The sequence below is a fragment of the Ovis canadensis genome, chromosome 4 (assembly GCF_042477335.2).
Source record: "Ovis canadensis isolate MfBH-ARS-UI-01 breed Bighorn chromosome 4, ARS-UI_OviCan_v2, whole genome shotgun sequence".
Classification (NCBI taxonomy): Eukaryota; Metazoa; Chordata; class Mammalia; order Artiodactyla; family Bovidae; genus Ovis; species Ovis canadensis.
Genome location: NC_091248.1, coordinates 44470523 through 44476522, shown reverse-complemented (window position 1 = coordinate 44476522; position 6000 = coordinate 44470523).

Sequence of the window (6000 nt, the reverse complement as noted above, 5' to 3'; positions counted from 1 at the left end):
GTCTTCCCCCTTCTAATCCCTCCCTCCCACATCTGCCAGATTTACAGCCATAAAGCTCCACATTCTTCATAATATCCCCTTGCACAGTGTTCAATGTCTCCTCACTGCTTTCAAGACACAACTTAAATATCTGAAACCAGCATACCAGCTCGACCTGCCCTTGGTTCAGTGATTCTGGGAATTCACCATGGTGCCTTCATTGACCCTTTACTTTCATGACTAGAATGCCCTTCCTCTCATTGGTCATTCTTTATACCCTACTCCTTCTTCAAGGTTTTTTCTCAGCTCCCTCCTTGATCACTTCAGCCAACAGGAGTCTCAAGGCATGCATTCCCCCACAGTCATGTACAAAGCTGTCCTCTTCTGCCTCCTCACATTCGAAATTTCTATTTAACTTTCTCAATCTGCCTTATGTCTTCCTTCTGATGGTGTCAGGAACCATGAAAATATAGTCCTTTTTAATATCCATAAGTAAAAACTCCATGATTTTCCTAGATAGGAAAATATGGGCTTTGTTAACTTCGCATTAAAATTTTTTTTTACCTTGATAATATTTTAAAGGAACTGGTTGGTTGTCAAGAAATGACTATAAAACTGTTCAGTCAAGTAAAAGAATAACAGTTAACTTTTCTCAGAAAGTTAAAGGGCATTGTTTTTTCAATGGTGGTAATCACTTTGGATGTACTTGGTCAGTTGTTTAACTCACAGAGCAGGCATTGGCAAGATTTACATATTATTTGCCCTTAATGGTGACAGAGCAGAAGTGCCGGTGGGTCCTTTTGTTATCATTTTTCCTGAGGAAACTCATTTCCATCAGTCTCCAAAGGAGAGGTTTCCTGTTAGAGGGAAATAAGAAAAGTTCTCTGAGGTCATCCATGTGGGTTAAGGGTAAATGGGACATGTAGAATCCCTTAACAAAGGAAACACTAAGAATTTCAGGGTTGGCAATGGAGGAAAAACATGGCCAAGGGCCAATAAGCTCCATGCTCTTAAAACTCAGAGATTTCCTGTTCCCTTGGGAAATGTCTTTAATGATTATTGCTTCCATCAACAGAATGGCCTCAGGGGTACTGCCTCCCCTTTAAACCTCCAGCTCAAGCAAAGATAAACCACTCTTCCCTCCATCAATCATGCCCTTTTCCATAGGTGAAGGATGTATCTCCATGCAGGCAGGAACCACTAAACCATGCCTGTGAATTCTTGCCTCAGAGGTTGTTCTTCTCTTTGAAGAAGAACAGGCTGTTCTTCCCTTTTGAAGGTCATTTCTAGTCCTGCCATATATACAGGAATGCATCAACTTCCTTACACTACCTGTCCAGGAATGCTGAGAAATGTCCAGAGACAGTACATCCCGAAGGGCAGAAGGTGTGGTTCCTTTTGACAGGCGAGGATATTGGCTCCTCATACCAGGGATACGAGTTAATTTCAATAAGATGACTCAAGATGATCATCTCAACTCATATTTTTACAAGAGAGAAGGGAGTAGACTTTTCCTTACTCATCCCAGATGGAGCTCTTGATATTCATTTTAAACTTTAGAATATCTTTCCCATAACAAAGTAGACCATGAAGTCTGGACGGGAAGGAGACAATAATGTGATTTTTCTGAAAGGAAGTACTGGATTTTGTATTGTTTAGAGATAAACCACATTTTGAGTAAGTTATAATAAGACTGGAGAAAGAGAAGTATTAATCTTGAAAGAAAGATTTTGGAAATAAAAGTACGTATTCATTTCTTGGCAACACATACATGAATATTTTCCTCACAAAAGCTATTAATGTGCAATGAAAGTGTTTTCAAGCCTTGGTGCCTACGACCATGTGTCCTGCTTTAGTTGTTCAGTTGTGTCTAACTCTTTGCAACCCCACAGACTCCTCTGTCCACCACACTCCTCTGTCCATGGAATTCTCCAGGCAAGAATACTGCATTTCCCTTCTTTGTCTATGACCATACTTGACAATATAGTAGATGCTCAATAATGATCTGTTGACTACATAAGAGACAACAGGGGTGTACAGCCAACATCATAATAATGGTTGCTACTTTTGGACTCAGCACATGAATTCATTCTCTCTATATTATCTGTAGCCCTTACATGATTAGAAATAATAGTATTGCTAGTCCTATTTTTTTCAGGTGAGGAAATGGAGGTTTAGGGAGGCTAAGTAACTTGCTTGATAAAACACACAGCTAATGGATGGTGGTTGTCTGCGGAAACCCGGGATCAAACCAGGGACCTTTAGATCTTCAATATAATGCTCTCCCAACTGAACAAAAACAACAGAATGATCTCTGTTCATTTCCAAGGCAAACCATTGAATATCACAGAAATCCAAGTCTATGCCCCAACCAATAATGCTAAAGAAGCTGAAGTTTAAAGGTTCTATGAAGACCTATAAGAACTTTTAGAACTAACACCCAAAAGTGATTTCCTTTTCATTATAGGGGACTGGAATGCAAAAATAGGAAGTCAAGAAACACCTGGAGTAACAGGTAAATTTGACTTTGGAGTATAGCAGGGCAAAGGCTAATAAAGTTTTGCCAAGAGAACACACTGGTCATAGCAAACACCCTCTTCTGACAACAGAAGAGGAGACTCTATACATGGACATCACCAGATGGCCAACACCAAAATCAGATTGATTATATTCTTTGCTGCCAAAGATGGAGAAGCTCTATATGGTCAGCAAAAATAAGACCAGGAGCTGACTGTGACTCAGACCATGAAATCCTTATTGCAAAATTCAGACTTAAACTGAAGAAAGTAGGGAAAACCACTAGACCATTGAGGTATGACCTAAATCAAATCCCTTATGATTGACTATACAGTGGAAAGGAGAAATAGATTTAAGGGACTAGATCTGATAGACAGAGTGCCTGTTGAACTATGGACGGAGGTTCATGACATGTAGAGGAGACAAGGATCAAGACCATGCCCAAGAAATAAAAATGCAAAAAAGCAAAATGGTTGTCTGAGGAGGCCTTAAAAAATAGCTGCAGAAAGAAGAGAAGTGAAAAGCAAAGGACAAAAGGAAAGATGTATCCATTTGAATGCAGAGTTCCAAAGAACAGCAAGGAGGGATAAGAAAGCCTTCCTCAGTGATCGGGCAAAGAAATAGAGGAAAACAATAGAATGGGAAAGGCTAGAGATCTCTTCAAGAAAATTACAGATACCAAGGGACTATTTCATGCAAGGATGAGCTCAATAAAGGACAGAAATGGTATGAACCTAACAGAAGCAGAAGATATTAAGAAGAGGTGGCAAGAATACACAGAAGAACTATACAAAAGAGATCTTCATGACCCAGATAATCATGATGGTGTGATCACTCACCTAGAGTCAGGCATCCTGGAATGTGAAGTCAAGTGGGACTTATGAAGCATCACTACAAACAAAGCTAGTGGAGGTGATAGAATCCCAGTTGAGCTATTTCAAATCCTGAAAGATGATGCTGTGAAAGTGCTGCACTCAACATGCCAGCAAATTTGGAATACTCAGCAGTGGTCACTGGACTGGAAAAGAGCAGTTTTCATTCCAATCCCAAAGAAAGGCAATGTCAAAGAATGTTCAAACTACTGCAGAATTGCACTCATCTCACACTCTAGTAAAGTAATGCTCAAAATTCTCCAAGCCAGGCTTCAGCAATACATGAATCGTGAACTTCCTGATGTTCAAGCTGGTTTTAGAAAAGGCAGAGGAACCAGAGATCAAATTGCCAACATCTGCTGGATCATAGAAAAAGCAAGAGAGTTCCAGGAAAACATCTATTTCTGCTTTATTGACTATGCCAAAGCCTTTGACTGTGTGGATCACAAGAAACTGTGGAAAATTCTGAAAGAGATGGGAATACCAGACCACCTGAACTGCCTCTTGAGACATCTGTATGCAGGTAAGGAAGCAACAGTTAGAACTGGACATGGAACAACAGACTGTTTCCACATAGGAAAAAAAGTACATCAAGGCTGTATATCGTCACCCTGCTTATTTAACTTCTATGCAGAGTAGATCATGAGAAACGCTGGGCTGGAAGAAGCACAAGCTGGAATCAAGATGGCTGGGAAAAATATCAATAACCTCAGATATGCAGATGACACCACCCTTATGGCAGAAAGTGAAGAAGAACTAAAGAGCCTCTTGATGAAAGTGAAAGAGGAGAGCAAAAATGTTGGCTTAAAGCTCAACATTCAGAAAACGAAGATCATGGCATCTGGTCCCATCACTTCATGGGAAATAGATGGGAAAACAGTGGAAACGGTGTTAGACTTTATTTTTGGGGGCTCCCAAATCACTGCAGATGGTGATTGGAGCCATGAAATTAAAAGACACTTACTCCTTGGAAGGATAGTTATGACCAACCTAGGTAGCATATTAAAAAGCAGAGATATTACTTTCTCAACAAAGGTCCATCTAGTCAAGGGTATGGTTTTTCCAGTAGTCATGTATGGATGTGAGAGTTGGAATTATAAAGAAAGCTGAGCACCGAAGAATTGATGCTTTTGAATTGTGGTGTTGGAGGAGACTCTTGAGAGTCCCTTGGACTGCAAGGAGATCCAACCAATCCATCCTAAAGGAGATCAGTTCTGAGTGTTCATTGGAAGAGCTGATGTTGAAGCTGAAACTCCAATACTTTGGCCACCTGATGTGAAGAGCTGACTCATTTGAAAAGACCCTGATGCTGGGATAGATTGAACGCAGGAGGAGAAATGGACGACAGAGGATGAGATGGTTGGATGGCATCACCAACTCAGTGAACATGAGTTTGGGTAAACCCCGGGAGTTAGTGATGGACACGGAGGCCTGATGTGCTGTGGTCCATGGGCTTGCAAAGAGTTGGACACTACTGATTGACTGAATTGAACGGATGGTGGAGTGGGTGCTTGATAATAGTGTTCCTTCTGAAAAACCTTGTCTTTGTTTCTTACCACACCAATCCCGCAGGGGAAAGAAAACAACATCTCTAGTGTAAAGATGCAGATTCGTTTCTCTAACAAATTTCTGCTACCAGTTTGATCCCTGTCATGTCAACTTCCTGCCTCATTCATGTCCATGATTTTGCTGCTACCAACGTACCTTAGTTCAGTTCAGTTCAGTCGCTCAGTCGTGTCCAACTCTTTGCAACCCCAAGAATCGCAGCACGCCAGGCCTCCCTGTCATCACCAACTCCCGGAGTTCACTCAGAATCACCTCCATCGAGTCAGTGATGCCATTCAGCCATCTCATCCTCTGTCGTCCCCTTCTCCTCCTGCCCCCAATCCCTCCCAGCATCAGAGTCTTTTCCAATGAGTCAACTCTTCGCGTGAGGTGGCCAAAGTACTGGAGTTTCAGCTTTAGCATCATTCCTTCCAAAGAAATCCCAGGGTTGATCTCCTTCAGAATGCACTAGTTGGATCTCCATGCAGTCCAAGGGACTCTCAAGAGTCTTCAACACCACGGTTCCTTAAGGGAGTCTCATAACTTGCTTAGTTCAAGACTCCAGACAGCCTCCAAGAGGTTTCCTGAGTCAAAGGGGCCCATGGCTGAAAATCTAGATGCTGAAGTATTTGTAGATCAGTGTCAAAGCTGCTAAGGGCCTAAATGGAGCTTGTAGGGAATACTTGACTTAGAAATGCAGGCCTCAGGGCTTTTATTTGAGTGCTTTTGAGGGTAAGTTACAGCAAAACAATATGGAAACTTGTCTCACAAGACAGGAAATTCAAAGAGAGAGTAAGTTTCAGGTACATTACAATCAACTACTAAATGTTGTCATCAGGACCTAGTTCTCTCCGATTTGTAGTTTTCAGGCTTTTGTATTTGGCTGATTCATCTTGCAGAAGATGCAAGATAGCTGCCAGGGGCAACTGGAACTGATATTTCCTCAGCTTCGAGAGAGACAGAAGAGAACGAGAGGGAGGGGAGGGAGGAAGTTGAGAGAGAAAAAAGAAGAAATGAGGAAGAACCATGGAATAGAATGTCTTTACTTCATTCTAATGAGGGTCACTTAAGTCACACGCCTATTTCT